Source organism: Rattus norvegicus, chromosome 2 (assembly GCF_021556685.1).
Source record: "Rattus norvegicus strain SHRSP/BbbUtx chromosome 2, alternate assembly SHRSP_T2T, whole genome shotgun sequence".
In the NCBI taxonomy this organism is placed as follows: Eukaryota; Metazoa; Chordata; class Mammalia; order Rodentia; family Muridae; genus Rattus; species Rattus norvegicus.
Genome location: NC_141535.1, coordinates 35,171,195 through 35,195,121, shown reverse-complemented (window position 1 = coordinate 35,195,121; position 23,927 = coordinate 35,171,195). Strand labels below are relative to the sequence as shown.

The window sequence follows — 23,927 nt, the reverse complement described above, 5'->3', positions numbered from 1 at the left end:
ATTCAGATATAAGTTGTATGGTTCATGCATACAAACTTCACAAAAATGCAAACTTGCTTGTGCATAGGAAGGGAAGTACTGCACAAGAGTGGTTGTGAACACAGAGGAGGAAGCTTTGGATGATAATGGATATTCATTATTTTGATTGTGGTGATGACTTCCAAACAATGTGTCAGAATTTTGCAAACGCTTTGAGTATAATTTTGACAGCTAGCTAGACTTCAGTAAAACTGTTATTTCAGGTCGTTGGGGGAAAGTCCTTTCTGCTTTCAGAGTATCCATGCCTGGTAATGTTGGTTGGATGGCAAGGGCACTGTCAGTATCTTTGCCTGCCCGTAGCTTCCTCCATGAACTCTAATTTCTTCAGGACTGAAAGTGACCTGCCCTTTTGACTTCTACCATCATATTTTACATCCCTTCTTTTTCTCTTCTTCATTCTATCTGCTCTCTCCTTGCCCTTACAGGCTTCTTCCAGGAGACAACTGACTCTCTTAGCCTCCTGTGGATTGTAGTGTATGTTTACTGGTGTGAAGCTGCCCTTTTACAGAGCCCTGTCCTCTTCTACAGAGATTCTTGGGAAAAGACAAAGAGAAGAAAACCTTCCACACCGTGGAGCAAGCCAAGGAGAAGCCTTGAAGATCTCCCTCTTAGTTTTTTCCCCATACCTTGCTGGAACCCAAGGCCTTTGGGGGCTTGTCCTTTGTAAAGTACACTGCCCATCACAGAACAGGTGCCAGTTTGGAGTGGACTCTCCCTCCCAGTGGGAATGTTCCACTCTGGATACATGTGCGATGATGATGGCTAGAGGGAAGTTCCTCTCCTGTTCCTATGTAGTGATACTAACTTGTTAGCCCCTGGGATGTGCCATGATTAAACTACAGGTATAATGTTGCAAGAAATCATCACAAAGACAATAACAGTTCCCTACATCTTTTCTTATTGAAATATAAAGGATTTGAGATGGAGCAATAGTGGTTGTATTGTAGAAAATATTTAATCTCAATCTGGGGCTTCTACTCTGCCTTTGACCATTCAGTTCCAGGATAAAACACACACATGATATTTATATTTATAATAACATTTTATTAGTGCAAAGACTAACCATATATCTACCCCCTATGCTATTAAAACATATTTCCTATTGATAACCCAGAGTTATTGTTATTACTTACTATGTTTCATTTGGTCTGCTCTTAACTCCAATTGCCCAGCCCCCGTGACCAAGATTTATTGATTCCTAACCAATGACATCTTTCTTCTCTCTCCACCTTTTTCTCTCTCACATGGTATCCTCCCACCCCAATCCCAGAACAAAACATCCCACCTATCTCAATTCTGCCCAACTATAGGCTGTAAATATCATTATTTACTAAACAGAAATAACTTGGGGGTATGGTCACTTGGGTCTATGTGAAGACTCTCTCATCTCTGAAGCAACCAGGTCTTGGGGGCCTACATTTAGCATTACAATACATAGCAACAGACCAAATCTCAACAGTTAAGAGCACTGGCTACTCTTCCAGAGGACAAGATTTCCATTCTCAGGCTGACATGGTAGGTCTTAGCCATTTGTTAACTCTAATCCCAGGGAATCTGACATCCTATTTAGTCCCCTATGGATTCTACAAGCACAAGGTGCCCAGGCATACATGCAAGCAAAACTTCTATTCATATAAAACAATTTTTAAAAACAAAGGATTTTGTCGTGTCAAGTTTTTCCTCCATCATGGCTGTTCCTGAGGGCTTCATCAATATTTCATCATAGAGCTTTGACTTCGGTATGTCACAGAGAAGAGTAAAGGGTACTCTGATTGGAAACAGTCTCAGGAGAATCTTTACAACTTCAGTAGTCACTCACTCAACCCTTGTTCTGTTCATGGAAATCAGTTGAGATAAACTCCTCCATACTAAAAATAAAAGTCTAGATTTGAAATTTTATACAAACCACTTAACTAGAGAGAATTGTTGGTGTTGCTGCTAAACAATAAAATGCAAAAACAATAAATATGGACACAGGTCTAAGTTACCAATCCCCCTGAGGCACTCTCTACCTGGAAACGAGAAGTTAGAGAATCAGGGGCTCAGAATAGTATTCTGCAGACCCAGCCTTCCTCTCTCCTACCTGGGAACCAGATCAGTGTCTTGCCCAGTAACAACCATCTGGAAACTTCCAACTGTAGTAGATGAAAACAGAGACCCACAGCGGAACGACATGCAGAGAGTGAGAGACCTTGGGACACTCAGTCCTAAATGGGATGTCTCCATCAAATGTTCCTCTCAGAGCTCAGAGAAGCCTGCAGAAGAGGAAGTGGAAAGGTTCTAAGGGATGGAGGACCCCAGAGAAAGGCCTTCTCAACACAGCAAGACCGACATACATACAAATGCAGAGAGACTGTGGAAGTACGCACAGAGTCTTCGTGGGTCTGACCCAGAGAGGAGTCCCAGTGCTGAGAGAAGTGGACACAAGGTCCCATCCCCCACCCAGAAGCTATCTCCAGTTGATAACCACTCACAAAAGAAAGAACAATTTTCTCCAATGGAGTCTCACTGGGTATATAAACTATACCCAAGCCCAGGTCCATGTCCAGCAATTGATGGTCAACACAAAATTAACTCAATGGTCTTTTTAAAGGTTCCTTGTTCCACAATACTTGGTCTGAACGTTGTTTTTGTTTTTGCATTTATTATTCCTTTGCATGTCTTTTGCATATACTTTACGGTTTCTAGTATTGTGTTTTTATGGAATTATGTGTGTGTTAACCTGTGAGTCTCTCAGTTTATATTAATTCTTATGCTCTTGTTTCTTGAATTTTTTTGTCTTCTGCTAGTTTGCTTGGTTTTATTAATTTTCTTATTTTATTATTGTTTTTAGATGGCCTGTTTGCTTTCTAATGAGATAGAGAGAACAAAAGGGTGTAGATTTGAGTGGGTGGAGCATTGGGGAGAAGAAATCATACTTAGACTAGATTATATGAAAAACCATCTACTTTTAACTTAAAAAGAATAAAATTAAAAATACATATGAGTACGTACTATGTTTTCTGGTTTTTTGGTTAATATTTAAATTAATATCTCATTTTAATTCGTTTGATTTAAATAATTATAATTAATATCTCATTTACTATTTCATTTTTGGAATAATCCCATGATCTGATTAGTCATGAGGATCTCCTGGATGGTTATTTTCCCTCTGTCAGGTACGAATTGGGTGCTGCAACCACAAAGATCTACATAGCGAGGAGCAGACAAATGAGAAGCAGCGTCGTCATATGGTGCGATTAGAGATACAGAGGGCATGAAACGCAAACACACTGCGGTTATGTGAGTCAGAGAGGAAGCCATGGGTTTGGCCGTGGTCCACCCGCTCCTCAGCAGGTGTGCCTGCTGGGTGAGCAAGGGGGTAAAGGGAGACAAGGAACACAGATCAAGGGTCTCGGTGGAGACTTGGCGAGAGTGTACCGGCCTGCTGGGACAATTGACTTTAAAGCCACAGCCATCCAGAGTGTGAAGGACACTGGACTTGAGGACAGCTGGGATCAGCAGCCTTCACTCTTTCCTCTGCCAGGAGGACTCAAGGCTGAGTTGGCAGAAGTTTCTCAGAGCGGTGGGTTACCCTGACCCTGAGATGTCCAGTGACAGAGTGTGCCTGGCTAGAAGCCATGAACTTGGCTCTCACATCACCAGTGAGTAATGCGCTTGTTGTCAGAGCTATCCTCCCAGGAGCTGTTAGAGGGTATAAACGCCACCTCGATCCTTTTGCTCATGGGCAGATAGGATGTGTGGGAACTTGAATTGCCTAAAGTGCCCTGATCACTAGTGTCACCGCTAACCCACCGGAAAAAAAAAAGCAACATTTTCACTAAGTTCTGATCCCTTATAATGTTATCCTCTCCTCTCTTCTGGAGGAAAGGGGGTGGGTAAAAATTCACACAGAAGAACAATACATTCATTTCCTGGATTTTGAAGAACGCTTCATGCCTCAAAATTAGATTAACAGAGTGGGAGTGCTTCTACACCAGCCCTCTCTCTGCCTTCCTACTGATTGCTTCGTCCCTTCGCTCCACCTGAAGCATGGCTGAGTAACTGAGATGCAGGGATACCTACAGCAGAAACTGAATTCTAATTCCTCAAGAAGGCTATCGTCATTCCTTTTCCCTGTCGCTCATCAGCTAGCACTTCTTGGGCTGATTCAGTAGTTAGCCTCTCAGAAAGATTGCGGTCATGGGTGCGTGTTACTTTGCCTGCGGTCTCTGCCCCTGGTCTGAATTGAGCCAGCATCACTCTGCTTTTCTTGTCTCCATTTTCAAAATCTCACCCCATACTGTTGTAAATGCACCTGGCACTGCTTTAAGCCCATGGAGGGTAGAAAAATGAAAATAATCCTGAGACAGTGAGAACTAGGGGTGGTTAGTTTCTTCCGTGACAATTTCTTACATCAAAATGTCTGTTTTAGGTAATTGGGTTAGTAATAATATTAAGAAATCATAAAGGAGAAGCAGACATTTACCCTTTCTCTTCCTTCCTTCCTTTTCTTCCCTCCTTTTCTTTCTTTGTTTCTTTGTTTCTTTGTTTCTCTCTCTCTTTCTTTCTTTCTTTCTTTCTTTCTTTCTTTCTTTCTTTCTTTCTTTCTGATTTTTCAAAACAGGACTAATCTGTGTAGCCGTGTCTGTCCTGGAACTGACTGGCATCAAACACAGAGATCCCCCTGCCTCTGCCTCCCAACTCCCAGTGAAAATAGACATTTGAAACCAAAATCAAGCAGAGAATGAAGAGGACGTGTTGAAAATACTCTCTCATCCCCTCCTTGTCCAACCAGAATGGGGATAGCAAGTTAATACAAATGACATCTGAACACACTGAGGGACCTCAAATACTGGATGTTGATGGTGTACTTAATGTGAAAATTGTGTGATGAAACTTAATGCCAAGTTTGTCAGTGAAACATCCATAGCCTATTTTTAAATGGCTTGTTTGCTCAATGTGTGTAAGTGGTGTGTGTGTGTGTGTGTGTGTGTGTGTGTGTGTTGTAGAAATGTATGTATATTGGTGATCTCGCCCATATTTATGTTTTTGGAAGTCAGATAATGACAGTGAGCATCTTCCTCTATTGCAACAGTTCTCAATCTTTGGGTCACAGCCATTGGAAAACACATATTTCCAACCGTCTTAGGAACCAAGACACTGGTCAGTAGCAAAATTAGTTATAGAGCAACAACAAAATGAATTTTGTGGTTGGGGTCACCACAACATGAGGACCTGTACGAAAGGGTCACAGCATTGGGAAGAGTGATCTATTGCTTTCTCCTTTATTTTCAAGACAGAGTTTCTTACTGTACCTGAAGCTTCTCATTTAAGTTTCACCGACTGACCAATGCAACCTCACCAGAAACGCATGCCTATATCCCTTTTATGCAGGTAGCAATGAGATGACACAAGTCTCAGTTCACCATGGGTGCTAGAGCTCCAAACTCAGATCCTTACCCTTGACCATTAAATACTTTACCCTCTGAGCCTGCTCTGCACCTTTGTTTTATGGCTTTTGCTGATACCGCTGTAAAAGGAAAGTCACTTGCTTACCAGTGCTCTTTACAGAGTGTAAGGACCCCACAGTCAGGCTACCTGTTCAATGCCTTTTATTAAAGTTCAGTTCCTCTCTTCTCATCCTTCTGTTTGTGCTGTCTTCTGCCACTGGCATACCATGCCTTAGTGGTTGAAAGCTGAGATGTCCCTCTTTGAGTTCTGTTCTTCTGCTCCAGGTTAGCAAATGTTTTCTGGAAAGGGAGAAGTTGCAAACATTTTAAGCTTTATAGGAAACATGTAGTCTCTGACATAGATCTTCAGTTTGGGCATTGAAGTGGGAAAGAAGACTTAAGCAGCATATATAGTCAAACAAGAATGGCTGCGTGCCCATAAAACTGTAGAAACAAGCCATAGTCCTGTTGTGACTCGTGGACTGTAGTTTGCTTACCTTGGCTACAGATGGTGAGACCTAAGTACATCCTGCTGTCTTATGTCTGGTGATAAGAACAGTGTTTGGCATGGACAGAAAATGTGAGGTCCCTTGTCCCTTGCCTTCAGTATCCCAACCTTTGGTGTAGGGAAAGGGATGGTTTTGTCATCAGGGCATCAGTCTGACATGGTTTCTCCTTGTATCCTTTTTACTACGTGCAAAAGTTCTTCTAAAGCCCTGAGCATAGTATGAATGCCAATTGTTAACTTTTCCTTCCTGGTGTCAGGGCAAAGAGAGGGAACAGTTTTCCCAAAGGAAGTGACCCCTTGGCCCAGGCTGCCTCTTTCTAAACCTTCCTGCGGAGCTTGGAAAAAAGCAAAGCTTGCTCAGTGCTGACTTCTCTCCTTTTTGGTGCGGAGGGGGATGATTTTTTTTTGTTTCATTGTGTTTTTATTTTCTGATTTTGTCTCTAACTTTGCTTACTTTGATAAAGAGTTTTCTTCATCTGAATGGGTAAAGTTAAGGTGTATGTAAAAATGTTAGTTTGAGAAAAATGAGGCACATTTGAATAATTTAAAAGTCTCATCCCAAGGTATAGAAGACAGGGAGGAAAATACCTGGTACTGATGAGATGATACCAAAAGAGAAGATTCAGTCCGCCGGGGAACAGCTCGAAGCAAAGCAGGTACTGGGCCTACTTTCTAGGAAGCAGCATGGTTCTATTCTAGAACACATGAAAATGTAGAAAGACCTACAGGAGAAAACACAAGAAAACCAGACCAACAAGAGCTGAATGTCGACTTTCTCCCTCATGTTGACATTGTGCCTCTTTTCTATATACATATATAGATAGATAGATAGATATAGATAGATATAATTATTTATATATTTAGATATATAATTATTTATATATTTAGATATATAATTACTTATTATTATATAATCTCATCATGCCTTCCTTACTCCCTCGAAACCCTCTGTCTTAGTCAGGGTTTCTATTCCTGCACAAACATCACGACCACGAAGCAAGTTGGGAAGGAAAGGATTTATTCAGCTTACACTTCCACATTGCTGTTCATCACCAAAGGAAGTCAGGACTGGAACTCAGGCAGGTCAGGAAGCAGGAGCTGATGCAGAGGCCATGGAGGGATGTTTCTCACTGGCTTGCTTCCCCTGGCTTGCTCAGCTTGCTTTCTTATAGAACCCAAGATCACCAGCTCAGGAACGGCACCACCCACAATGGGCTGGGCCCTTCCCCCTTGATCACTAATTGAGAAAATGCCTTACAGCTGGATCTCATGGAGGCATTTCCTCAAGGGAGGCTCCTTTCTCTGTGATAACTCCAGTTTGTGTCAAGTTGACACAGAAAACCAGCCAGTACACCCTCCCATATGCCCCTTCTTAATCTCTTTCAAATTCATGGCCTCTCTTATCATTAATTATAGCTACATATATGTATATGTGTATGTGTATTTGTATATGTATTTTATACATACACATATATCCCTAAAACTATAAATCCAGCCTGGTTGGTCTTATAGCATTATTTCTATGTATGTTTTTAGGGCCACCAGAAGCTACACCCATAAAGTCTCACCAACATGATCACCCAAACAAGAGCTGAATGTGAACAACAGTAGACATGCTGATGCCCATGGGGAAAGACCTCAGTCCTACACAAAGATCTGCAGGCAACTATGGAACGCTGAGAGCAGAAGTAGTCTTCCTCAGGGAGGAGAGCCCCAATTGGTTGTCTAATACCAAATGAATATTAGGCCTCTTAATTCACTTCATCTTTTATAAACAATTGCTACCTGCCATTTTTATTGTTCCTCACAAAGACGGTGTTCTTCCCCATATTGGGTGAGTTGTATTTCAAATCTGGTCATTGACAGTGTTCACGTGGGGTGAACCAATTTCCGTGACGTTTGGTATTGTTTTAAAAGTCACAGAGGCTTACGAGGCTTGGGCTAATACTTATAAAGGGGTTGGCCTCTTGAGATTGTCTTTGGGAATGTTCACACCTCAGAACCCTTGTCAGAACTGGAAAAAGAAGGGAAGAAGTTGAGACATTTGTGGATATTTTGTCCGTTCAGAAAGTGCTAGAATGTTTGCAGTGGAAGATTCTAAAGATAACAGAATTGCCCTTTCCAGCTGAGCTAGGCCTGAAGTGAGGCAACTAGGCTGGTTCTGTGTGGCAACTGGAGATTAGAATACCCACATGAGTTGCCAACCTGCCCCTCGGGGCATTGGCTCATCTCAAGGTTGACATGCGGCCAGCTGAGGAGATGACAGCAGCTGCTCCTATTGCATGGTCACTGCATGCATGTCCCGTCTTGATTAATTGTGTTGTTTCATGGTAGACATTCTCCTGTCACAGAACATTCTGTACTCTTCTGGTGATGATGATTGGCCCATGAATAACCTCTTCAGAGCTCATCAGTGGGTATCTCCTCCAGGGCTGTGCACACCAGCAGAGTCTAAGTGCAGGGGCAGTGTAGCAGTGCGTTAATAATACGGAGCACCACAGCATTTGTGTCTGGGTGGAAGGGACCATTATGCTTCAGTGGTTATCCCTTCTGTCCATGGAGTGAGTGAATGGGATTAGAGCTGGATTTAAGGATTTGTTAAACAGCAAAGTCTAGTGACCTTAATTACTAGACTGCCCTTCCTAATCTTATCTGACCAGTGTGAATGAGATGTGTCTCTATCACATAAACAGTAAATGTTATTATCTTGTAATGTGCAAACGGATGGTCAGATCTCTTGACGTTCCAAACAGAAGAGGATGAGAAATGACAGCATGTAGACTAATTGATGTATCAACCTCCCAGGGCAGAATTAGAGCTAGTGTCTTAAATCTGGGCCAAATCTTCTTTTAAGTTTTTAGAATCCTCCAATCTTAGCTTGAGCTCCATTACAGAAGATGTCCCCAGAGAGGACATAAAATCCTGCAAAAGCGGAAAGCAAAAACACTTGTAAGACCACCAGTGTTCCCACTGTACTAATATCCTTCTGGAAAATTACATATATATATATATATATATATATATATATATATATATATATATATATATATATATATATGGAGAGAAAGAGAGAGAAAGGAAATACATATGCCTTTCCCTAATAAATGAGTGATGTTACACATACTGTTTGATAGTATACTTGTTTCCGTGCTGAACAATGTATCCTGGGCTGACAATGTCCTTCTTCCCTACAGAGCACACTTACCCTGTGTTGTTCCTCTCTGGAGAAACCACCTCCTCCCTACTTCCCTGAGTTCTGTCCTCAGGACTCACTGCAGGATAACACTGGCCTCTCCAGAATGAGCTCTGCTCCCTCCCCAGGAGGACCAGTGCTCTGACATTGGCCAGTGATTCACCATAGGTAACTACATAAGAAACCAGAAAGGCATAAATATTATAAGAATCTAGATTCTGGAAGTCTATTGCCTGTCATTTGTAGTCCTGGGCAGAAAGCTCACCAATATCCCCCTCTCTTTGACCTTTTCCTGTCTCCAACCTCTTAGGAACAATGACTCTCAAACTATCTGTGGGTAACACCCATCTTATTTGGTGAAACATTTTCTTTTATCACTGAAGATTGAAACTAGGGTCTCACACATAGTAAGCTTGAATTCTACCACAAGTTTTGGTCATCTGTGTGATTTTAACTCCTCCTACCCTTTTGTTTGACAATATTTTTTTGTGTATGTCACAATGTACATGACACAAACCCTACCCTTGAGAGATGGGACTAGAGCTCAAGTATGCATGTCTCTCCATACATTCTCAAATGCCATGACTTACACTTCAATGTGATGGTAGTAACAGGTAAAGCCTTCATGTTTAATTCAATGACAAAGATAGAGATTAGGGACTGTAAGAGGCTTGGAGGGAACTAGTTTCCAGGTTGTTCTTTTTAATTTCTTCTGCCTGATGAGGGCGTATCCTCCGTTCCCTACCACATGAGCACATAGCAAGAAAGCAACAACCGGACACCCAAGGGCCTTGAGGCTGTACTTTTCAGCCTCCAGAGCAGTAATAAATGAATTATTTGTTTCTGATCAATTTCCTGGCCTATGCTATTCTTGTTACATCCTCGACAAGACTAAGACACATGGGAAATAAATAATTTGAGTCTTAGTACCATCTCAGCTTCCTAACTTGAGGCAAAGCACATCTCTTGGTCATCAACCTAATCCCTCAGAGTGTAACTCAGTGCCCACCATCACAGAAAAGACTATAGCAAGATCCAGCATGCAACAGTGAAAAATTCACGCTGTCCCCCCAAAAAAATGGCCAGGCACACCAAGAACTAGGAAGTAAATGTAGAAAACAAAAACTTCTTAGAAATGTCTTAGGAAATTAATAAGCATAAAAATTACTTTGAAATTCCCATGAAGGTTCTTCAGTGTTTACTCACAAGCCTTAAATTGACATCTTCATAGACTGGTTAAGAATTCATAGGCTGTAACCTGATTCCATTGTGTCCAGCCCTGTTTGGACTCATCTCTTCCCACGTTACTGCTCTAGCAGACCATCTTGAAAAATGGTGTCCTTGAATGTGTGGTTACCTGAAAATGCTAACACTACTGAGTAGATCATGTCATTTCTGGTTCACAGGTTCAAGACTCCTGCTGTGGAGGTTTTCAGTACATCCCATACCCCATCAGAATACATGGAGTTGTGACCCAAATCCGTATGGAGAAGGGTAGGATGATGTCATTAGGCAGCGAGGCAGGTCCAGGATAAGGCAAAGCCTATCATTGGTTGAGAAGGAAGGGTAGGTGGGGGAAAAATCTAGGAGACAGGGGGGCGGGGAGGAGGAAGAGGAGTGCGAGGAGGAGGAGGAGGAGGAGGAGGAGGAGGAGGAGTGGGAGGTCATGATGGAATCTACAGAGAAGGATGGTTCAGATTTAGGTGAATTAGATTGATTTTAGCGTGTCTAGATGAGGGGTTTATAGCATCATCAATTGGCAGTGAATTTATTGTGGGGATGAATTGTGGACTGAGAATTTAACATGTAAATCTAATTGCTAAATAACAAGTTTCTGGAACTTTGATTTCACTGGGCTAAAGAGGACAGTGTGTGAAAGAAATGGCTGAGAGGCACTTGGAGCATGCGGATCCGGTTCTGTGAACGCACAGGGCCCACAAAACGAGATGTGTCTGTGTCTGTGTCTGTCTGTGTGTGTGTGTGTGGGGTGGGGAATGGTAACTACCATCTAGGGGACCTAGAGGAGAGGGTGGCTAAAAGGAAGACAGCTGGGAGAGGGCGGCTTGCGTACCGCGTAGCAGAGTAGCAGCCTGAGCGAGCGGATCCGGCTCGTGGGAACTGAGAGAAAACATTCCGTTATAATTTTTACCACAACAGAGAAGTGCAACAAGATCACATATGGAAGGCTTAATTAGCAATCATTTTCTATAACTGGAGGCCTGAGATACGAAGTAAAATGGTTCTGTGCCTATTCCCTGCCCCTCCTCCCTTGGCATGGACACCTTACTAAATCACTACCACTAGGCCCACAGTTCACAACAGGCTGGGAAAGAGCTCTTGAGTGAATGGAATCCTGTGTATATTGTATTTACAAAGCATGAAGGCGAGCCCCCAACCCCAGAAGAAAACAGAATGTGCTATGCCACATAATTAAGAACAGCTTGAGGGATGCCCAGTCTGACCAAGTTCAAAGCTGTTCCAATTGAAGAAAGTGAAGAGGAAAAGACTAACAAGTGTGCATGAGCAGACTAGGTAAAGTTCACTGATCACCTTTCTTATCTTTATCTCAGAGCCCGGCTGCACGCTATGCATCCATGTTTTGTTTCTATTCCTTTGATTTTCATCTACAGAAAAAAATTACAATGAAAATGTTTGTGAGTGTGCATCTGACAAAAGATTAATGTCTAGAATACATAGGAACTCAAAACAGTAATAGTAAAAGACCAAACAAGTCAGTCCACAAACAGGCCAGTGGGATGAACACAGTGTACTGAAAAGAGGAAACACAAATGGCGAGCAAACATGTTGAGTAATAATAAGGATTCAGATCAATACCATGTTGAGATTTTGTCAGTCATATCGGGAGAAGCAACAAGTGTTGGTGAGGTTGTAGACAAAAGGAGCTGGTGCGAATGTCAACTAGTCTAGCCATGAGACCATTAGTATAGAAATAAAAGAGAAATAGATCTACAGTGTGACTCAGCTACACCACTCTTGGGTCTATACCCAAAGGACTACAAGTCAACACACCAGATACCTTCAAGTCAATGTTTTCTGTGGTACTAGCAAGTATAGCTAAGTTATGGAACAAATCTGGCTAATAGCATAGGAATGAAAAGTGTGTGTGTATAAAATATACACATATAATTTTCTTTATATATACACACAACATTGTATTTTCAGCTATAAGAAAAATGAAGTTATATTGCTCATAGGAAAATTGATGCAAAGGTAGATAACCATATTAAGCGAATTAAACTAGTCTCAGATACACACATACACATATACATATAATTTGCTATGGCTAAATGTTTATAAATGCATAAAACCATGGATGATTTGTAACATGAGAGTAGAAGGAGAACGGTTGAGAGGAACAAAGGGATCTAATGGGAGGGGAGGAGGGTACTGGTGTATGGGAAGAGTTTGCTCATTATGAAATGTATACTTGTGTGAGAGTGCCCCATACAACCCAGTGCTATGCACAATTAAATGAACATTAAAGCAAATGTATCAATAAAAACATTGTTATGTAACACTGAATGATGCACAGTGAATGTCTATGATGAAATTAAATACAATGGTGACACAATAACAGAAACTGTCCCTTTCTAAAAAGGTTTACATGAGAACATACATACATCAATTGGCACACGACGAGTGCTCACTAAATACTAAATATGGATCTGTATATCCATATATTTCCAAGATATCTTTTAACCATCTCTTTCCTTTACATGAATCCTTCCACTACTTAAAGCCTACCAAGAACTGAAGTTAGGGAATGGGGAGAGATAAGCATTTGGCTCTGTCTGGGGACCAAAATCCCCGTCTCTTGTTTCCCGGCCCATGTCATTTTGCTTCCAAAGACTGTATGTAATTTTTCTTTCAGTAAAACCCACTTGAGAATGATAGTATTCTTTTTTTCTTTTTTTTTTATTAACTTGAGTATTTCTTATATACATTTCAAGTGTTATTCCCTTTCCCGGTTTCCGGACAAACATCCCCCTCCCCCCTCCCCTTCCTTATGGGTGTTCCCCTCCCAACCCTCCCCCCATTGCCGCCCTCCCCCCATAGTCTAGTTCACTGGGGGTTCAGTCTTAGCAGGACCCAGGGCTTCCCCTTCCACTGGTGCTCTTACTAGGATATTCATTGCTACCTATGAGGTCAGAGTCCAGGGTCAGTCCATGCATAGTCTTTAGGTAGTGGCTTAGTCCCTGGAAGCTCTGGTTGCTTGGCATTGTTGTACTTTTGGGGTCTCGAGCCCCTTCAAGCTCTTCCAGTTCTTTCTCTGATTCCTTCAACGGGGGACCTATTCTCAGTTCAGTGGTTTGCTGCTGGCATTCGCCTCTGTATTTGCTGTATTCTGGCTGTGTCTCTCAGGAGCGATCTACATCCGGCTCCTGTCGGTCTGCACTTCTTTGCTTCATCCATCTTGTCTAAATGGGTGGCTGTATATGTATGGGCCACATGTGGGGCAGGCTCTGAATGGGTGTTCCTTCAGTCTCTGTTTTAATCTTTGCCTCTCTCTTCCCTGCCAAAGGTATTCTTGTTCCCCTTTTAAAGAAGGAGTGAAGCATTCACATTTTGATCATCCGTCTTGAGTTTCATTTGTTCTAGGCATCTAGGGTAACTCAAGCATTTGGGCTAATAGCCACTTATCAATGAGTGCATACCATGTATGTCTTTCTGTGATTGGGTTAGCTCACTCAGGATGATATTTTCCAGTTCCAACCATTTGCCTACGAATTTCATAAACTCGTTGTTTTTGATAGCTGAGTAATATTCCATTGTGTAGATGTACCACATTTTCTGTATCCATTCCTCTGTTGAAGGGCATCTGGGTTCTTTCCAGTTTCTGGCTATTATAAATAAGGCTGCGATGAACATAGTGGAGCACGTGTCTCTTTTATATGTTGACGCATCTTTTGGGTATATGCCCAAGAGAGGTATAGCTGGATCCTCAGGCAGTTCAATGTCCAATTTTCTGAGGAACCTCCAGACTGATTTCCAGAATGGTTTTACCAGTCTGCAATCCCACCAACAATGGAGGAGTGTTCCTCTTTCTCCACATCCTCGCCAGCATCTGCTGTCACCTGAGTTTTTGATCTTAGCCATTCTCACTGGTGTGAGGTGAAATCTCAGGGTTGTTTTGATTTGCATTTCCCTTATGACTAAAGATGTTGAACATTTCTTTAGGTGTTTCTCAGCCATTCGGCATTCCTCAGCTGTGAATTCTTTGTTTAGCTCTGAACCCCATTTTTTAATAGGGTTATTTGTTTCCCTGCGGTCTAACTTCTTGAGTTCTTTGTATATTTTGGAAATAAGGCCTCTATCTGTTGTAGGATTGGTAAAGATCTTTTCCCAATCTGTTGGTTGCCGTTTTGTCCTAACCACAGTATCCTTTGCCTTACAGAAGCTTTGCAGTTTTATGAGATCCCATTTGTCTATTCTTGATCTTAGAGCATAAGCCATTGGTGTTTTGTTCAGGAAATTTTTTCCAGTGCCCATGTGTTCCAGATGCTTCCCTAGTTTTTCTTCTATTAGTTTGAGTGTGTCTGGTTTGATGTGGAGGTCCTTCATCCACTTGGACTTAAGCTTTGTACAGGGTGATAAGGATGGATCGATCTGCATTCTTCTACATGTTGCCCTCCAGTTGAACCAGCACCATTTGCTGAAAATGCTATCTTTTTTCCATTGGATGGTTTTGGCTCCTTTGTCAAAAATCAAGTGACCATAGGTGTGTGGGTTCATTTCTGGGTCTTCAATTCTATTTCATTGGTCTATCTGTCTGTCTCTGTACCAATACCATGCAGTTTTTATCACTATTGCTCTGTAATACTGCTTGAGTTCAGGGATAGTGATTTCCCCTGAAGTCCTTTTATTGTTGAGGATAGCTTTAGCTATCCTGGGTTTTTTGTTATTCCAGATGAATTTGCAAATTGTTCTGTCTAACTCTTTGAAGAATTGGATTGGTATTTTGATGGGGATTGCATTGAATCTGTAGATTGCTTTTGGTAAAATGGCCATTTTTACTATATTAATCCTGCCAAACCATGAGCATGGGAGATCTTTCCATCTTCTGAGGTCTTCTTCAATTTCTTTCCTCAGTGTCTTGAAGTTCTTATTGTACAGATCTTTTACTTGCTTGGTTAAAGTCACACCGAGGTACTTTATATTATTTGGGTCTATTATGAAGGGTGTCGTTTCCCTAATTTCTTTCTCGACTTGTTTCTCTTTTGTATAGAGGAAGGCAACTGATTTATTTGAGTTAATTTTATACCCAGCCACTTTGCTGAAGTTGTTTATCAGCTTTAGTAGTTCCCTGGTGGAACTTTTGGGATCACTTAAATATACTATCATGTCATCTGCAAATAGTGATATTTTGACCTCTTCTTTTCTGATCTGTATCCCCTTGATCTCCTTTTGTTGTCTGATTGCTCTGGCTAGAACTTCAAGAACTATATTGAATAAGTAGGGAGAGAGTGGGCAGCCTTTCTAGTCCCTGATTTTAGTGGGATTGCTTCAAGTTTCTCTCCATTTAGTTTAATGTTAGCAACTGGTTTGCTGTATATGGCTTTTACTATGTTTAGGTATGGCCTTGAATTCCTATTCTTTCCAGGACTTTTATCATGAAGGGGTGTTGAATTTTGTCAAATGCTTTCTCAGCATCTAATGAAATGATCATGTGGTTCTGTTCTTTCAGTTTGTTTATATAATGGATCACGTTGATGGTTTTTCGTATATTAAACCATCCCTGCATGCCTGGGATGAAGCCTACTTGATCATGGTGGATGATTGTTTTGATGTGCTCTTGAATTCGGTTTGCCAGAATTTTATTGAGTATTTTTGCGTCGATATTCATAAGGAAAATTGGTCTGAAGTTCTCTTTCTTTGTTGGGTCTTTGTGTGGTTTAGGTATAAGAGTAATTGTGGCTTCGTAGAAGGAATTCGGTAGGGCTCCATCTGTTTCAATTTTGTGGAATAGTTTGGATAATATTGGTATGAGGTCTTCTATGAAGGTTTGATAGAATTCTGCACTAAACCCGTCTGGACCTGGGCTCTTTTTGGTTGGGAGACCTTTAATGACTGCTTCTATTTCCTTAGGAGTTATGGGGTTGTTTAACTGGTTTATCTGTTCCTGATTTAACTTCGATACCTGGTATCTGTCTAGGAAATTGTCCATTTCCTGAAGATTTTCAAGTTTTGTTGAATATAGGTTTTTATAGTAAGATCTGATGATTTTTTGAATTTCCTCTGAATCTGTAGTTATGTCTCCCTTTTCATTTCTGATTTTGTTAATTTGGACGCACTCTCTGTGTCCTCTCGTTAGTCTGGCTAAGGGTTTATCTATCTTGTTGATTTTCTCAAAGAACCAACTTTTGCTTCTGAGAATGATAGTATTCAAAGATAGAATGTGAATGAATTAAGTTAGAGAGTTTACATTATTTTTGGGACAAAAGCATTATTACATCTAGGCAAGGGAATGAGCCCCGAGGTTTGGAGATGTCTGATCTACACGGGCAGGCTACTTGACCTCTACTGCGCTATGAGTGAGTGGGATTAGGACTCCAGCCCCGTTGACTATGAAGTAGAGCATTCAGTGAGGCCTGCCTTAACTGGGTGTAGAAACCTTGTCAGTATTCTGCAGAATGAAAAAGTTTTGTGTTCATAAGCTAGGTAAAAAGAGAGAGTTTCAAAAATTCAAGTCCATATTCCTTTATCCTAAGTTGCAAAATGGCATGACTCACCATGGCAATCATCGTAGGGTCAGAGGGGACACTCTTCCCAAAGGGGTCCTGACTTGAGCATTCCTATCTGAACTCTGGGAGGGTACTGACTGGCTACAACTGTGGACAGTCTAAAGACACCATGGATGACTTTCTTGATGGAGTTTGGTGAAGAATGAGGACCCTTATGGGATGACCAACAAGTCATTAAGGACAAATATTCAAAGAACATTTGGTGGCAGTAAATAAAACTATTTGAAATAAATTTTAAAAAATGAAACATTCTCATCTAGTAGAAAAGACTCTTTTAGTTGTTTTCAGGCTTATCTAAATAGCATTTCTGAAACGAGAACATTATGTTCATAAGAGACACTTACCCTGGATTTCCTTTATTTCAAAGATACGTCTTTGATGGACAGAAGTGGGTCCTTGTACTAAACTGGGAGTAGAAGTGGGTGAAAAAGAGGTACTAGAAACGCACTTCTTGTTTTGATGCTTTCTAACTCTCCCTTTTGACATTCTCTCAACTACTCTTGTACAACTTTTTTAAAAAACATATTCTTTTATTAAACTCAGCCAAACTCTTGACCGTGGAAGACAACCAAATCTCTTTGTACAGTGATGAGATTTATTGTTATTCAAGTTAATAAATTTCTGTCATTGAAGGTATTTTGCTTCAATGTTCTGTTGCTTTTATCTGAAAGCACCTTTAGTTTATTTTTTCTTTAATTGACAAATGGGAAATATTTGTAATCATCACCACCATTATCATTACCACCTGCGAGAGGGTCTTAAAATGTAGCTCTGTTTTGGCCTAGACCTTACCATGTAGAGCGATCTGGCCTTGAAATCTCAAAAATCAGCCTTCTCTACCCTGAATGCTGCGATTAGTGTGCCATCACGTCCAGTTAGCTTTCCTTTTAGGATGTCTTACAATGTGTTTTAATCATTGTCATCCCTTCTTCCTCTCAGACACACTCCTCACCTCTGGACACTCTCCCTACCACATGCTTTGTTTACATAAAAAAAAATCTACGTAGCCCAATTTGTGTTCCCTCTATACTCATGGGCTTGGGGCCTTCCACTGGAGTTTGTCTGACCCACTAAGGACCATATTTTTCAAATTGACTCTTCCGTCCCCTAGAAGCCATTAACTGCCAATAGGTCCTCAGTAAGGCATGGAAATTTATGATCCCCTTCCCCTCCATGATAAATAGTAAGTTGCTTGTTCTCATGCAGGCAGACATAGATGCAAGCTCATGAATGGAGTAGACAATGTCCAGAAGATACCATCCCAGCCTTGCTCTGACTCTTACAATATTTTACCCCCCCTCTTCTGAAATGATCCCCCAACCTTGTGAGGGGTTGTGATATAGATATTCCATTTGTATCTGAACACTCCTGGAACACTTATTTTCTGAGTTTTCATCAGCTGTGAGTTTCTGGGGTAAGCACCATCTGCTGCACATAGGGACTTCTCTGATGAGGTCTGCGAGCCACACTAGTCTATGGTGAGTGAGTACCTGTGAATGTTTGTACAGGTACCTATGGAAGTCAGAAAAGGATGCTGGATCTCCTGGAGAAGTTATGAGATGCCCCATGTGAGGACTAGGAACTGAACTAGAGTCCTCTGTAAAAGCAAAGCACACTCTAGGCCACTGAGCATCCAATAGTGAATCTTCTCAAGATTTCAAGATGGAAGGTAAGTATTTGTGAGAAAGTGATGAAAGGGAACCCTTGTATCTTATTTTGGTGAATGGAAATTAATGTGGTCAGTGTGCAAAATATGGTGATTTCTCAAAAAAAATTAAAATAGAATTACCAAAACTGAGTTTGGAATGTATGCCTGAAATTCCAGCACTTGAGAGACAGAGGGAGGAGGGCCACAAGTCCAAGGCCAGTCTGTCTTACGTAGCAAGTTCAAGACACCCTCTGGTACATCGTGAGGCAGTGTCTTAAAATAAACCTCTCTGGGACACAGCAATACTCCTTCTGGGTGTGCTTCCGAAGGAAATGAAACCAGTGTATCAGTGCATACTCCTTCTCTCATTGTAGCATTGTTCACCATAGCCAAGATGTGAAATCACTCAGCGTCCATCAATAGATGAATGGATTAGACAAACAAAGCACAGGCATATATGCACAATGAGGTGCTATTCAGTTCTTAAAAATAGAAGGAAATTCTGCCACTTGCAACAACTGGAGATATCGATCCAGATGACATTATTCTATGTAATAAGCCAGGCACAGAAAGACAAATACTGTGTGCTCTCACTTCTCCATGGTATCTACAGTAGGCATAATTACAGAAATAGAGAGTAAAGTGATGGTTATTGGTGGCAGGATCATGACAAAGGAAAGATACCATTAAAGCAATAATAATAATAATAATAATAATAATAATGGTCTATTAGAAAGAATCAGCTATAGTATTTTACTGTACCGTTTAATGACTAGTTAAAATGTATATGTCAAGGGTTCTGAAAGAGATTTTAGGTGTTTTTACTACAAAAACAAAAACAAAATGTACAAAACAAAAAAAAATCCCATAAGTATGTGAGATGACAGTTATGTTAACTAGCCTTATTTAATCATTACGCCGTGCATGCATGTACCACCACATTATATCACACTCTATAAGAAGATGAAAGTTGTCAATCACAAATAAAATAAAATGAAACTTTAAAAATTTACTTACTAACCCTGCCCAGCTTCCACACAGTTACATTTAGGAACTACTCATCGATAAGAAGAGCTCAAGAATTAGGTACTTTTAGGATGCTATTCCACCCATTGACATGGTCCCAGTCGGTGCTAATGACAGATCTTCGTGGGCAGCACTGGCTGCCAAACAAGAGATACCTCCGAGGAATTCTGTGGCTTTACTGACTGTGATTGTCTTGTTTACTCATAAATGCACACACAATTTTAAATAAATCCAATTTATGAAAATTCAGACTTGTCAAGTAGCAAAGCTGGTGGGTGTTAAAGAGAAGGCTCTTTAATTTGAAAATATGAATTTCCTAGCAATTCTGGGTTTGCTGAAAACAAGATATACCTATATATGCCACAGCGTTCTGGTGACATCTCCAGTTTCTAAGGTCAGTGCCAAGTGGAATGGATAGATAACATTCTGTGTGATGTGCCATCCAGCTTAAGTCGAGACTGCAAAGCCAAAAACAACATAATTGAATTCCTGTTTCCTACCACTGTGGATTTTTGAACCTCAAACAAATCATTTTGTTTTGCTCATAGGAAAATCATATTAAGAAGCTTATTTCACATAAAATTATTTGAGTTTCTGTGAAGAAAGGAAATATGATTGGCTTTGGCAGACTAGTAGAATGCATATAGAGAAAATCAGATCTTCAGAGAACATTGGCGTTTTGTGGGGCTTAGCTTTCTGTCCAAACATTTTATATCATAGTTGCAAAAGCTACAGTGGGCGTTTTAGCTATGATGGTCCGGAATTTCTTCCCTTCTCCCCCAAGATTACAGATGAGCGTGTTTCCAAGGAAGAGTGTCATTCTTGGCATCACAGTGTCAAGCCTTCTGAGATGATTTCTCTGCAAGTTTTCACTTTATGTCACACTAGGTATGAAATAATCTTTCGTGTGTGTTGAATGTCAGGGTTACTGAGTGAATTCAATGTTCCATAGTTATGGTATTTTTATTGGAATCAACTGAAGAACATTTGGGGTTTGTTGCTGTTGGTTCCGATTTCTTGTGCTTTGGCCCCAAGGAAGCAGGGCCAGAGAATGTGATTACAAAAGATGAGGCATCACGCCATCCATACAGAAACACTAATGTAAAGGGAGCTTTGAGCTTGAGAAACTCTGCATGACGTCTAAACAATGCATTCTTCCTTCTCCTCCCTCTCCTCCTCATCACCATCACCATCACCATCACCATCACCATCACCATGACCACTACCACCACCACCACCATCATGACCACCACCACCACCACCACCACCACTACCATGACCACCATCACCACTACCACCACCACCACCACTACCACCATGACCACCACCACCACCACCACCATCACCACTACCACCACCACCACTACCACCATGACCACCACCATCATCACCACCACCACTTCTTTCACCATCACCATCCCTCTCTTCCTTCTTGGAACATAGAGAAGATAGCTTCTGGGTTGAGAACCCCTTTCTAGTCTGTCATGATTCCCATTCAGGAAGATGAAGGACTTATTAGCAGGCAGTTTGTCATCATGGTGACCAGTTGTTTTGAAAGTAAATATTTTATTTCTGTTAAAAATAGATGGAGAGATTCGTGGTGGATAAATCTCCTTGCGTTTTGAATCTGAGTTGACTGCCTTTGGGGGTTCTAGGGTTCTGAGGCTCACTGACAAATTGCAGAAATATTTACGGACTAAAGACGTCACCCAATCCAGGAAAAAAAATACGTCATCTTAAAGGTATTTTTAAAAACAATATTTGCTTGTGTGTATGTGTATGCATATATTTACCATGTTTTAACAAGAACACAAATCCACTTCTATTTATTTACTTTATATTATCTTAAACCTATGAGGGACACAGCATCACATGGGTTCTGTGTCTAATGGCCTTTGCAGAAAGTTTGTTTTGGAATTTGGCATGACTCATGGCGGAGTATATTTTCCCGATTACTCTGATTTTGTTTTGTTGGTCTCTAGTACTCACTGTGCTGCTTTTTTTGTTAAACACATGAGCGTATCTTTTACAGAAGAAGAATTCAGTTTTATCTCTGGCATAAAACACCTTTGTTTTTGTTTTTTAGAAAATGCATGAGCTATCTGTGGTTCTCAGGACCCTGCTTATATCAGTAAAAATGGCTTTGCACTGCAGCCTTCCAGAAAATTTTGCCTCTTAGATGTCCTGTTACCAGAAGGCCTCCAGAGGCACCAACACAGACAGAAATAGCTCCTTAACATCTTTGTTCCAGAAGAGAAGAATAAATAATGGAGCTTGTAATCCACAGAGCTCTCTAGTATGGAGTTACATGGGAAAAGATGGTCCAATCCCAACAGATGCTTACTGCAGTAAGTAACTCAGACAGGAGAATACAGGACAGTTCTCTGTGGCCATGTGGATAACCAGACTGTGTTGTGAGTAAACAGAGACAAGACGATCTGAGATTAAATCCCACTTCTCCTCTTTCAGGAACTTCGTGGTGTATTTAGAATATTCTACCTCAGAGGTTTCCCATTTCTTCAACTGAGAGAAAGAGGATTACAGTTTGAAGACAGAACTCCCATTATAAAATAAACTGTGAAACAATGCAGAATTTAAAAGAATGTAACTGCAGGTATGTACTTGTGTGCACGTGCACATGCACACGCATATTCATATGTGCACATGTTTCTTTAAATGTGAAAATATGTACGCATGTGTTTAGAGGTCAGAGGTTGATATCAGTTCTTACCTTCTGAGGAAGGGTCTATAAGACAACTGGAGTTCAAGGATTCAGCTAGATTATCAATAAGCAAGCAACAAGAATTTTCCTATCTTTGCCTCCCCAGTGCTAAGATTACAGGCATGTACTACTATGTATGACTTTGTATGGGTACAAGAGGTGTGAACTCAGGTTTTCATGTTTGAGTGGCAAGCATTTCACCAAGTGAGTTATCCTCCCAGGTGCAAATTATAACTGTCACAGAATACAACAAAAGTACGTTGAAATGCACAGTCATGCTGGGACTACAAAGGGCCTTTTCTATGCAAAAACGCCCATAGCTCAGATGGGAGTGCTTGAGTATGCTGGTCCATTCAATCCCAGATCATGAAGAATATTGGGCTTCAACACAGCTAGAGCACTGGCCCCTACTAGAGGACACTGACTCACTGGCCTTGAGATCTTACTCCAAAATGTACTGCCCTTGAACATTTGTAATGTTTAGCCGAAATGCTGTTTGGTATCTGTAAGGTAGAATGAAGAACTGAATGTTGTGTCTCCCCAAGATTCAGGGGTCAAAGTCCTGATGCGCAATGGCAGTGGTACTACCAAGAAACGATGAAGTCAGACAGAGCAGTGGAAATGGAGCACCAGTCCTGGAGTTAGAACGTTTACTTACAAAGGAGGAGAGAGTGTATGTCTCCAACATGTGAGTGCACACATGGTGAAAAGGCACTTGCTTGATCTAGAAGTAGATCTCACCAGGAATAAGTTGAGCAATACCTCGATCTTTAGCTCCTTGCCTGCTTGAACTGTGAGGAATAAGTGTTGCAACAACAGTATCTTCACTATGGGTCACAATTCCATAGCGCATAAATGAATATAGGGAGAGCCACAGAAACTGCAACAGTCCAAGGTCCCCGACCATGCGACAGCAAAATGTAATTGTCCAGCACATGTATGACAAATCAGGAATGTTTTGATAACTCTCAACACCGTTGACAGCCTTCGCCACAGCCTTGGTTCAGACAACAAGACCAGTTCTTGGTCATGTGGCTCATCGATGTAGCATGAAGAAACACGGCCTGAAGTGCTGGGTAAGATGGGAAATATTGGTAGGGGATGAACTGCAGTATTTTTAATGTGCAGACAAAGTTTTGTGGAGCTACACAAGCATAGTGGTTTAAGGAAACAAAGATTTAATATTTTTCAAATGTTACCTATATATAAATATCCCATTAGTTTATCTTTCAATTATATTGAATAATAATCTTTGCTTTAAATTTTTGCTGTTTCAGCCCCGGGAGAGATGCCTCGAGGATGAAAAATGTATACTGTCCTTGCAGAATACCGGAGTTCAGTTCCCAGCACCCATGCCAGGTGGTTCACAGCTGTCTGTGACTCCAGTTGTGGGGAAGTTGAAACCTTCTTCTGCTCTATGAAGGCACTCTGCTCTTGTACAGAAACCTATTTCTGGATACATACTTATAAACATAATTATAAATAAAACCTTTAAAAAAATTTTTTCTGAGATGAACTTTATTAAAAAAATTAAATAAAGCTGGGATTAGGATGGGGCCAAATTTCCAATGACTTCTGAAACGGTTCTAAACACAC

At 41.0% G+C, this 23,927-nt stretch overlaps 2 long non-coding RNA genes across 5 annotated transcripts in view; one reads left to right on the top strand and one right to left on the bottom strand.

Moving 5' to 3' along the window:
- Positions 1–23,927, bottom strand: part of LOC120100692 (uncharacterized) — a 31,678-nt gene that overhangs the window by 1,252 nt on the left and 6,499 nt on the right. The window contains exons 2-5 of one of the 3 annotated variants that reach the window (XR_015670600.1): positions 8,172–8,901; positions 6,568–6,701; positions 5,620–5,771; positions 2,123–2,294 (exon numbers count right to left, since the gene is read on the bottom strand). This is a non-coding gene — a long non-coding RNA (uncharacterized LOC120100692). Of the gene's footprint in view, positions 1–1,071; positions 2,295–5,619; positions 5,772–6,567; positions 6,702–7,009; positions 8,902–23,927 lie in introns of those variants that run through there. The other 2 variants (XR_015670602.1, XR_015670605.1) reach the window with 2 other exon arrangements.
- LOC103691443 (uncharacterized) lies at positions 3,309–23,825 on the top strand. Of its 2 annotated transcripts, XR_015670595.1 has the most exons (8): positions 3,309–3,683; positions 18,444–18,604; positions 20,394–20,497; positions 21,195–21,351; positions 21,696–21,957; positions 22,079–22,223; positions 22,877–23,407; positions 23,609–23,824. It is a non-coding gene; the product is annotated as an uncharacterized LOC103691443 (long non-coding RNA). The 2 variants fall into 2 exon arrangements; XR_015670599.1 differs by lacking the exon at positions 20,394–20,497 and having other exon boundaries at positions 3,311–3,683; positions 23,609–23,825.